Consider the following 12,997-nt stretch of genomic DNA (forward strand, 5'->3'; position numbering starts at 1 on the left):
GTTAAATGTTTATGATGTTATTTATATTATAATGCCATTAAATAAATGGAGGGAATTATATTTAAATAGACTATAAATATTGTCTTTCACATAAAAGATGCTTACTTCAAGCTAATCATAGTAGAAAATAATAGTGGTTAACAATAGTACTATTAGTAATAATAGTAGTAATCATAATAATAGTATGAATAGTAGTGACACATAGTAGTGTTGTTAATGACATTATCAATAATAATGGCAAATAGTGGTAGTAGAAATAGATGTTTCACTATCAGTAACAGAGGCTATTGTTGGCATAGATGGCATTATTATCATAATCATTATGGGCCCTCTCGGGAGAGCTGAGGTAGGAGTCTGCTATGTCAAAATCTTCAATAACCATAATCCATCATGAAAAATGAGTAGCAGGCAAGAGCATGAGAGGCAGGAACAATCATATGGAAGGAAAACCTCCTCAATATCTAAGGTAAGTTAATACCTTAAAACATCTATGATATTTTCATCTAGTGATCCCATTCTCTTACTAAACATTATAGAAAGACACTTGGTTCCACTCCTGGTCACTCTGCACACCTAGACATGCAATTCTTTTTTTAAAATTTATTTAGAAATCCTTATTGGACGTGCAATTCTTACACCCCGTCAAGGATACCCACCTCCTATCCTCTGTGTTTTGCTGTCTTCAGAGTATTGTCTCTGTCAGGAGACGAATCCATGCTGAAGTCAGCTGAGTACCTTGAAGTCTCAACAGTAAGTCAGTGCAGGATTCTTCAGATTCTTGCTCTAACTGACTTCCTATAATACTAACATCTAAAGTCTCAATACTCAAGATGAATGTATATGCCTCATAACTCCTGATCTAGACTTTAAACTCTAACATATAGTGTCTTGCATTTGTTTCTTACTCTCTTGGAGTTCAATACCTTGTGCTATAGGGAATGGACCCTCTGCTAACATCACTTGTGAATATTCATCTTAGGCTAAAAGACCTTTCCAGAGATCATCTCTCTATTTAGGGCTAGAGGTGCTGGGTTGTCCAGGTCCCTATTTGGAAATCTATTTTTAAGCATTTCTACTTATGCTGAATAAGGTGCGCATCCAATCTGGGCCTCATTTTCCCTACTGTTGTTTTCTGCAACACTTCTGGAGATATGCAGTTAAGTCTTTAAACAGAGACTCCATCTCCTGCCTGTTCCTGAAGGACTCTTGACTGCATTAGAAAACATACCAATTGCCTCACTCCCTCGACCTGAAGAGGCTTAGAATTAAGACTCTCAGCAAAGGATTGATCTAGTCACAATTGTCAGGCTTCCCTGCTGCTCCTCAATTTCTTTGCTACCAAGAAACCTATGACCAAAGCTGCAGGAGCCTTCCCTGGGAGGCTGTACATACTAACCTTCCTTCTCTTCTCTTTCCTGCCCCCCATGCTGGCTTGATCCAAAGGCTTGGGTTTGCTGTGCGTCCTGCTCTTTACTTCTGTCTGGAGCTCAATCTCCTGGTTGGAGCACTATAATTTTCTCTTGTGCCAATCCTCCCCATCCAGGAAAAGATTCCTGACCTGTGTCAAATAAATAAATGTTTAATAAAATAAAATGTATTTCCCAGCATAAAAAAGTAAAATATTTTTGAAATGTGGTCTGAATTAGGTCCCTTCATTAGTATTTGGTGCATATGGATCCTCTTTTGGGACCTCCTATAGTAATTTCTTCTCACAAGCCCCTGATCTGCTGGGTTCCACCCACCTTCCTTATCCTTCCTACTCTCTTGCCTGCAGCTCCTTAAGCTTACACTTCCCTGAGTTACCACAGTTGTAGCCATGTCAGAGCTCCCAGCCCTCATTTTGCCTCGGTTCTTCCTTTTGAGCCACATCCTGGCACCAAATATTGTTCCGTCTGCCAAGTGTCCCTTTGGATGGCCTTACATTGTTTATGGAAACTGCTAAGATGCTATTCTATATTTGAGTCCCTCCCAGGGCTCCAGAACACAGTCAAGAACAGTTTTGGAGTTAAGCTCTCACCTTGATTCTAATTCTGGACAAGTTATTTAACTTCTCTGAGTATGGTGAGCATAATATGAGGATAATGTATAGATATAATGGGGATGAAAATTCATACATCACAAAGTTGTGAAGTACTGATAACAATAGCCATGCAACCCAGTGTCACTGCGTGAGGGCACTGTGCTAAATGCTTTACATATGTTATTTCTAATTCTTAGGGTTATACCATGTGGTGTCCTGTACTCTCATTTCATGATGAGGAAATTGAGGCTTAGTGTGGTTAAGTAATTTGCTATACCAAGCAAGTGGCAGAAGCAAGAATTCAGTTCCAAGGTTTGGCGATTCTTAAACTGGCATATTTCACTACTGTGCTGCCTCTGCTGGGAAGGTTTTTCTCCAAAGAAACAAAGAGACACATTTCTCTGTGGCATTTCCTGTTTTCCTATTTCAAACATCTTTTTAGTTGCTGAAGAGTTGCCAGGATCAAAGACATAAATTATGTATTGAACTGCTGCAGACTGGAAAAAATTTGCATTTTATCATGTTTCATCCTTTAACTCATTCACTGAAAAAATTTAAGTACTTTGAGGTAGGTGGCAATAGACATATTTTAATGAGAAGGAATATACACTGGACATTGGTGGGGCTGAAGGACATGTGGGTCATAAAGGTAAAGTCCTAAGGATCCTAGCCTGTAATGTGTCAGGTGCTGCAGAAAATGGAAGGAGAAGAATTTAAATCTTTGAGATTCAAGGAAAGGAAGTCTCCTCTGTAAGCTGGAGAGTATATATATATATATATTAAATTTACATGCATCATATGTGTGCATGTATGCAAGTGTGTGCATGCTTCGTCCTGTCTAGCTCTTTGGGACCCCATGGGCTGTAGCCTGCCAAGCTCCTCTGTCTACGGAATTTTCCAGACAAGAATACTGGAGTGGGTTGCTGTTTCCTTCTCCAGGGGATCTTCCCAACCCAGGGATCAAACCTGCATCTCTTTGTCTCCTGCATTGATAGGTGGGTTCTTTATCAGCTGAGCCACCGGGAAGCCATATACAAACATAAAACACTGAATCACTGTGCTGTACACCTGCAACTAACACGATGTGCACGTGTGCTCAGTAGCTTCAGTTGTGTCTGACTCTTTGCAACCCTATGGGTGTAGCCCAACAGGCTCCTCTGTCCGTGGGATTCTCCAGGCAAGAATACTGGAGTGGGTTGCCATGCCCTCCTTCAGGGGATCTTCCTGACCCAGAGATCAACCCTGTGTCTCCTGTATTGCAGGTGGGTTGTTTACCACCATTCCACCAGGGAAGCCCAACACAACATTGTAAATCAACTATACTTCAAAAAATATTTTACTGGGTAGTACTGCAAAGCCTCTCCTACCCAGTCCCTAGTGGTCCCACCAGCAGGCCATCATGCTAGCCCAGCAGGGCATACCCAACTCCACGCATGCACAGAGATCCTCTCCTCCCAGGAAACAGGGAATTCCCTTGCCCATCACCCCGGGCACATCTATCACATGTCGAGAGAACCTAGTTCAAAACCACTCATAGAGGGCCTCCCCAAGGACATTGCATGCTGGACTCTGTGTGGACAGGAATAGGAGAGCCAGTGCAGTGAACTTTGATCCCTAAGGCAAGGGCCAGGTGGAGCAGCAAAATTAAAAATAATATTAATAATGAATATTGAATGAATATGCAAAAAAGCCAAAGAAGATTCCCTCCCTTTGTGAGATCTACATCAGGTACTGCCAGACTAAAACCCACTTAACAGTACAGAGATCACCAGACAAGATAATATAATGCATGACAGCTCGTTTTTATCAACACTCCCTCTGTACATTTCTCATTATAAAAACAGACTTGGACCTGGACTGGTGATTTGTTTCACATATGATAATTTACATGTTTCAATGCCATTCTCGTTCAATGCATGATACAGGGTGCTCGGGGCTGGTGCACTGGGATGACCTGGAGGGATGGGATGGGGAGGGAGATGGCAGGGGGGATCTGGAAGGGGAAAACATGTACACCCATGGTGGAGTCATGTCAATGTATGGCAAAACAAATACAATATTGTAAAGTTAAAAAATAGAAAATAAACTAATTTAAAAAAAAGCAGACTTGGAAAGAGGACGTGCTGGTATTTCACCCATGAGGACAGACAGGGTGGAAAACAGGACCAGGTGGGGCTGAAGAAATGGGGCTGCCGAAGTTGTTGACTCTGGCACAGCTGGTCAGACGGTCCAAGGCAAGCAGGTCAAAGATCGTGTTCAGTGGAGCAAATGTTTTCTTTTTTTCCAGATAGGTTCAATGTTGTAGGCTTGAGGGAGGTGTAGGTGTGTAATACACAGAGTCAGGTGGTGTCACACTGGGGACTTGGCTCATGGGGGCTCATCTTGGCTAAGAGTCAAGACTCAGAGTGTTCCAACATTCAAAAGAGGAGACTGTGTGTTAATTTTATATCCTGCAACTTTACTATATTCATTGATCAACTCTAGTAATTTTCTAGTAGAGTCTTTAGGGTTTTCTATGTAGAGGATCATGTCATCTGCAAACAGTGAGAGTTTTACTTCTTCTTTTCCTATCTGTATTCCTTTTATTTCTTTTTCAGCTCTGATTGCTGTGGCCAAAACTTCCAAAACTATGTTGAATAGTAGTGGTGAAAGTGGGCATCCTTGCCTTGTTCCTGACTTTAGGGGAAATGCTTTCAATTTTTCACCATTGAGGATAATGTTTGCTGTGGGTTTGTCATATATAGCTTTTATTATGTTGAGATATGTTCCTTCTATTCCTGCTTTCTGGAGGGTTTTAATCATAAATGGATGCTGAATTTTGTCAAAGGCTTTTTCTGCATCTATTGAGATAACCATATGGTTTTTTTCTTTCAATTTGTTAATGTGGTGTATTACATTGATTGATTTGCGGATGTTAAAAAAACCTTGCATTCCTGGGATAAAGCCCACTTGGTCATGATGTATGATCTTTTTAATATGATGTTGGATTCTGTTTGCTAGAATTTTATTAAGGATTTTTGCATCTATGTTCATCAGTGATATTGGCCTGTAGTTTTCCTTTTTTGTGACATCTTTGTCTAGTTTTGGAATTAGGGTGATGGTGGCCTCATAGAATGAGTTTGGAAGTTTACCATCTTCTGCAATTTTCTGGAAGAGTTTGAGCAGGATAGGTGTTAGCTCTTCTCTAAATTTTTGGTAGAATTCCGCTGTGAAGCCGTCTGGTCCTGGGCTTTTGTTTGCTGGCAAATGAAGCAACAGACAAACAATTAATCTCAAAAATATACAAGCAACTTCTGCAGCTGAATTCCCGAAAAATAAATGACCCAATCAAAAAATGGGCCAAAGAACTAAACAGACATTTCTCCAAAGAAGACATACAGATGGCTAACAAACACATGAAAAGATGCTCAACATCACTCATTATTAGAGAAATGCAAATCAAAACCACAATGAGGTATCATTTCACACCAGTCAGAATGGCTGCTATCCAAAAGTCTACAAGCAATAAATGCTGGAGAGGGTGTGGAGAAAAGGGAACCCTCTTACACTGTTGGTGGGAATGCAAACTAGTACAGCCACTATGGAGAACAGTGTGGAGATTCCTTAAAAAACTGGGAATAGAACTGCCATATGACCCAGCAATCCCACTGCTGGGCATATACACCGAGGAAACCAGAATTGAAAGAGACGCGTGTACCCCAATGTTCATCGCAGCACTGTTTACAATAGCCAGGACATGGAAGCAACCTAGATGTCCATCAGCAGATGAATGGATAAGGAAGCTGTGGTACATATACACAATGGAATATTACTCAGCCATTAAAAAAAATACATTTGAACCGGTTCTACTGAGATGGATGAAACTGGAGCCCATTATACAGAGTGAAGTAAGCCAGAAAGAAAAACAACAATACAGTATACTAATGCATATATATGGAATCTGAAAGATGGTAATGATAACCCTATATGCGGGACAGAATGAGAGACACAGATGCATGGAACAATTTTATGGACTCTGAGGGAGAAGGTGAGGGTGGGTCGTTCTGGGAGAATGGCATTGAGACATGTGTATTGTCATATGTGAAACAGAGCACCATTCCATGTTCGATGCATGTGACAAGGGCTCGGGGCCGGGGCAGTGGGATGATCCAGAGGGATGGGAGGGGGAGGGAGGTGGGTGGGGGGTTCGGGAAGGGGAACACATGTAAACCCATGGCTGATTCTTGTCAATGTATGGCAAAAACTATTACAATATTGTAAAGTAATTAGCCCCCAAGTAAAATAAATAAATTTATAAAAAAAAAAAAAAAAAAAAGAGGAAAAAAAAAAAAAAAAAGAGGAGACTGGTAAGGATTGGGCAATATCAATTTGCTCATGAGTTTCTTGGGTCATCAGCACCCATAGGCAGCACACCATACACCATACCTGACCCTGGTAGCCTTTAAATCATGTTACAGAATCTGGGTGACTAGGAAAATATTCACAGAAAATAATTGAGAGATAAAAAAGAGTTAAACAACCATATGTACCTTATGAGGCAAAATATCTCTATTTTTGTTTTTTTTTTATCTACACCTATATATGCAGAGGAAAGGAACAGATTGGGAAGAAATACATGAAGATGTTATTAGTGATTATCTCCAGGTGGTAGAATCTCAGGTGATGTATAGTTTCATCTGTATGTTTTCCAAGTCTTCTCTAGTTAACATGAATTACTTACAGAAAAGAAAATATATATATATTGGGAAAAAAAAAAAAAACAGAGCAAGACTCCTCTAGGAAGAATAAATCTAAATAGATCAGACTGTGCAGGTAACTCATCTCATATTTTTGTTTTTCATCCAGGGGAGTAAATTCCCTGGATCTTTTTTGAAGTATAGACTGGTGCCTCCTCTGGCTGGGAGGCACCGATTACCCACTGCTTGCTCAAGACTCTACCTTTCCCCTCTCAGGTCAAGCTTCTTGCTTCTCACAGTAGGTAATGATGAAGGTGTTCCTCTCCTGTTTTCTCTTTACCCAGCATTCAGTGGTGGTGGACGTAATACACCTGAGCTTCAGCTTTGTTCAAAGACAAAAGAATTTGCAGGAAAACTAAGGCAGGTATCACATTTTGGCAATGCCCTTCCCTCCCTTGATACACCATGTGTTAGAAACATTGATGTGGAAACAGCTCCATGGCAACTCTGTAGGCTCCTGTGCATATGGTGGACTAGATGCAGGGATTTCATCAACATGTGAGAAAACAAATATTGAATCTGTCGGTTTATTGTACAAATTGCAAAGGCTGGTTTAGAACCAAGGGTGAATCTAGACCTGCAGTTTTTCATGAAGCTGGAGAAAGCAAAGAGAGTGATTTATTCCTCCATTGTTTAGTCCCTCCCTGTCAACCTCTGGTTGCCCTTCACCCTTATTTTCCAAATCATACCTACCTTTCCTACCTCTGTTTGTCACGTTTTCCTCTTAATTAAAATGTACAAGTCTTATATTTTGTTCTCTCAGGTCCCCTGCTAGGTGACTGATTTAACTGATTACTTGAATCCAAGTTGAGGTGTTGAGAGCTGATAAGCACTGGATGCATTAGATATGTTAATGTGTATGATGATAACATTGGCATTTCTTCAGTGACCTTCAGAATCTTAGGTCTACTGGGCATTTAAGACACCATGAGGTGTTGTTAGACAAAAAATGTGAGGGCAAATGGAACATTCATAACTCTAGGTTATATAGGCTACTATATAATTGAGCTCAACACTTGGCCACTTTTATTTTCAGAGCAAATTCTCTGGGGTGAGTAATGTTTATCTCTGATTTCTGATAAGGTGCAGTACCTGATACTTGAAACTTAAATGAAAAAATATTGTAACTAGTTATTCCAGAGGGGTTTTGATGTTGAATTTAAAAGAAAGTCTGATCTTTTTTGGATATGATTCCATTAAGATGAGTGTTATGTACTGGCTCCATCAAAAGACTAACATAAATGGAAGTATAAATGGTAGCTGTGACATGGCATATTTAATAATATATCCTTTTGTAAATTAGTCAAGGATAGAGAATGTAAGTTGCCTGGGGAGAGGGGGAAACTAAGAAATTCAGTGATAAAACCTCTGCTGCTGCTGCTGCTGCTAATTTGCTTCAGTCGTGTCTGACTCTGTGCGACCACATAGACGGCAGCCCACCAGGCTCCCTGATCCCTGAGATTCTCCAGGCAAGAACACTGGAGTGGGTTGCCATTTCCGTCTCCAATGCATGAAAGTGAAAAGTGAAAGTGAAGTCGCTCAGTCGTGTCCGACTCTTAGCGACCCCATGGACTGCAGCCTACCAGGCTCCTCCGTCCATAGGATTTTCCAGGCAAGAGTGCTGGAGTGGGTCGCCATTGCCTTCTCCGGATAAAACCTCTGATCATGCCTAAAAGGTCAACTGAAATGGGCTGATTATAGTTTATAATGGAGAGGTTCTTAACCTATACCATATTGCTTTTAACTTCCTTGTTGTTGCCTTGTTTTAGTGAAATTCACATTTAGATTCCTGATACGGGCTGTGTGTGTATGTGTGTATGTATTGGGAGGAAAGAAAGACAACCACTTTTAAAATTCTAATCATCTATGAATTCTTCCCTCTTTTTTCCCATGCTTTGACTTTAGTTGAACTGATTGCCTATGTCATTTTATTTTAAGGCATATAGCAATTTTTGCTTTGTTATCCCTTTAGGAAACATGCCAAGTTTGAGTCTAATTTTTATTTTGCTATCTTTTATAATTCAGTGGATGTGAGTATGCATGTGTGTATCATTTTGAAGTAAAAAAAAAAAGAAAAAGAATACAATAAAATTGGCTTTAAGACTTGTAAAATCACTTCATTTCTATATCTGTCCTCTTATCTAGAAATTAAGTATAATAATATCTTTCTTTTGTATCTCAAAGTGTAGTTGTAAAGTTCAAAATGAGATAATAAAAGTGAGTATTTTTAAAATATAAAATCCTGTTAAAATAATAATAATAAAGATGTAACTTATATTGCTTTGTTTTTCAATAGTTCTACTTTTAAAAATATATGTTCTCTAAAGATAAAAAATCTACATGTTTTAATTTGACACACATATGTACAAATATTTTTCCTTAAATATGTTTTTAATTTAGTGTAAGATTTTCATTTTGACTCTCAGTGAATAATTATTCCAAATTTAGCAATCTAATTAAGATTCATGTACTTTGTCTTTATAAAATTATGGTGAAGCATTTAAGTTATAGTTCATTAAAATGGAATGATACAAATTCTGGTAAGGAATGTAAATATTCTGTTTTGCCAAGTGGTTAGAAGACAACAGAGCTTACATTTTAAGAAGCTAAATAAGTAAAACAAATTGTTCTGCCACCAGACAAAAGTCTCTAGCAAAATATGACCATTCTGCAAAATACTGGATAAATATTCAGCATGAATTTACAAAAATTTTAAGAATTTTTTCCTTTTCTTTTTGATACTATGCTTCATTGATCTATTAAGCAGGTCACGTTAACATCCAGTCTCTTTAAGTAAGACATCCCACGCTAGATAATCCCTGTACAGTTTTTGAGGTCATTTAAAATGAATGAATAAGTGAAGAATTTGGTATCTATGGGATTCTAGAAAAAAAGATTGAGCAATTTTATGCTGCAAATATTAGAAGAATTCACACTGGTAAATACTATATTCATGTAAAAATTCATGCACATTTTTCAAGAGACTTAAAATAATAAATAAACTCTTTGGCTAATGCTTGTCCCTGTAATAAATCTGTCATTTTAACTTGGAAATGTGCAGTTACTACCTCACTTGGACAGACATTTTTTTAATGTTTGCCAGAAAATAAACAGGAAGCAAATCTGAAAGTAATTCGAAAAAGTCAGAAGGATACTCTCCTTCCAAGAATCTAACTCGTCTAGCTCTGCTCTCCCTGCACTCAGAGGTTTTTGTTTTATGATCCAGGTGATAACAATAAATTAAGTAGTTTTCAGCACCTCTGGACACCTCTAAACAAAATTATCTAGATTCTTTTCCCTCTCCTGCCACACCACCCTCCTCCCATTAAATGGAGAGCTGTATATGCTGCAGGAGACTATTTGATCATTGAAGAGAGACAAAATGTTCTGCTTTTCAGCACATTTTAATCCACAGCTGGTGCACAGATTGGCACAGAGTATATGTTAGTTTTAGCTGTGAATTTTTTCAAGTTGAGGTTGCCTATATTTAGATCTCTGGAGTTTTAGAATTGCTGAAAGTAAATGTTTGAATGAGAAAAAATATTGACTGGAGGAAAATGCTGTTTAATAGAGGTGTTGATTTTGACCAGTCTAAAAAATGCTTATGTTGGATGAACGTTTGTAATAGGAGAGATGAAATTGTGGGTATTACTGGGAACCACATTTATTCGATAACTATGCATTAAAGATATACTGTGGCGTCTAATGGAGAAGGAAATGGCAATCCACTCCAGTATTCTTGCCCAGAAAATCCCATGGACAGAGGAACCTAGAGGGTTACAGTACTTGGGGTCGCAAAAGAGTTGGACACAACTTAGTGACAGAACACACACACACCTGGTGTCTAAAGAATACTTGGCTTTTCTTGTGGAAAAAAAATGTTTTTCCAGGTTCATTTTAGAAAGCAAAGTATTACATTTTAGAGACAAAGAAACCGACACAAAATCTAATTTAGACTTTTAAAGTTTATTTTCAAATTTATTAAAATCCTAAAGTAATTATTTTACTATTGATTTTTGGACTAGGTTGCAAAACAGGCTCTTCATCCACAAGAGGGAATGTGATGGTGATTTATTTTATTTTCTCCTGAACAGGCTTTTAATTCATTCAACAAATATTTATTGAATATTCATTAAGTGCCAGGCAGTGTGTTAGGCACTGAGGCTTTTTGGCTATAACTTTGATTGTTATATGCTCTGTGAGATGTAAATAAACACAAAAGATTTTTTTACCATGATAATACTATATTATATGCTTCTCTAGTCAAGTAGTTTTAATTTCAGGTTTATCTAGTAACTCGGATAATTCAGAATGCATGTGTTTTACTTAGAGCTCACTTTCATTCAGTAAGGGATTCATGGTAAATGGACTCAATTAAAATAACAAACAATGTGATTAAATCATCATTTTTTTCCCAATACTTTTTCCACACAAAAATTGAAAAAAATATGATTCTGTTCCAGTGTATAAGTGTGTTAAATAGGAATTATTGTTTCAAAATGACTATACAGAAATAGATTGTTTAGATGGATACCCCCAGGTTAACTAAAAATTCAAGAAAATAATTTTTATTTCATTTAAATCTTATCATAAAGATTTGCAAAATATTCTAAATTAATTTGCATGGGAAGAGGAGAGATTGGGAACATGCATTCAAAGCCTTTATAATGTTCATTATCTTTGAATTTAAACTACCTCAACTATGAATTCAGGAAAATCATCAAGATGCACAAAGAAGTTCAGAATTATATTATTTGTTAATAGTGAAAAAGGGACATAAATGAAATATGTTTTTAAAAATATTTATTAGATAAATTATGATACAATGTGGATGGAACACAATGGCATGCTGTTACCATTATCTTATTAATATATCTGAGGTATATGTCTATTGTATTCCATTGAGACTACTTATATCAAGATAACCAATAAGCTTATAGAGCAAAGTGTTCTGTCACTTTTCCGCATATCTTCTGTGATCTCTCTGCAGCAATATTGTAATATATCGTTCATCATCCAGCAAGATGTGTACCAGATACACAAAGCTGCAGAAATATAAGATGCCTAAATAAGGAGAATAAACACATCACAATGAACCCTGAACTGACACAGATGGTATAATTAGCAGAAAAGGACACAGAACACTGTTATAACTATTCTGTATATTTAAGAAATAGGTAGAGACATGGTAGATGTGAAAAAGTACCCAAATCAAACATCTAGAGATGGAAAAATACAATGTGTAAAATACACAGAATGGGATTAACAGTTGGTTAGACATTGAGGAAGAAAACATGAGTGAACTTGAAGTCGTGGCAATAGAAGTGATCAACAAAGAAACACATAGAGGAAATAAAAAAGTACAACCACAACAAATACATGAACAGATCATCAGTGAGCTGTGGACAGTTTCAAGGGGCCTGATATATATGGAATTAGAGTCTCTGATGGAGGGGAGCAGGCAGAGAAAATATTTGAATGTACAATAGTCGCTTTTTTTCTAATTTGGTAAAAATAATAAACTCACAGATCCATCCAACAAGCTGAATAAACTGTAAGGGTAAGAAACATGAAGACAACTACACCAAGACACATGATAATCAAGTGGCCAAATCCAGTGAAGAAAAGGAAATCCTAAAAGCTGGCAGAGAAGGGAAAACAGATAGTACTTACAGAGGAACACAAGCTTTTGCCACCTATAATATTTTGACATGTGATCTTTTATTGTTGAATTATAGCTTGATTTGCTCTTTGACTTTAGCAAGCCTATTGCCTTGTCCAGTCTTAATATCCTCAGTTATAGGCAACCTCATTAGCTCTGCCAGCCAGCCATTTCACATTTCTTTGGCATGGGCCAAGTCTAAAATAAATAGATACCTTTAATAATCTCATTACTTTCTGTTTCTTGTTTCTAAACAAATGGTTGACTGGTTAGTGTGTCTTTATAAAGACTGCTTATTTAACCCATTGGTCACTAGATTACAGAGTCATTTAGATATTTACTTAGTTGGTCATGCTTATACCTCTTATTAACAAAAAATATAAACTTAATTACACCATCAAAGTTATAATAATTTACTAACATAGTAGATCACTGCCTACTGTACAATGAAATGTAAATGTGTTGATTGAAAAATTAATAGATCCAACAGGAAATGTTATTTTAAAAAAATAGAGCTTATAACTTTTCAGTATGATGATATTCACTGCTCTCAGTTCACTGTCAACTGATAGTTCGTAA

This window comes from Giraffa tippelskirchi, chromosome 3 (genome assembly GCF_054371585.1).
Source record: "Giraffa tippelskirchi isolate mGirTip1 chromosome 3, T2T-mGirTip1v1.2.pri, whole genome shotgun sequence".
In the NCBI taxonomy this organism is placed as follows: Eukaryota; Metazoa; Chordata; class Mammalia; order Artiodactyla; family Giraffidae; genus Giraffa; species Giraffa tippelskirchi.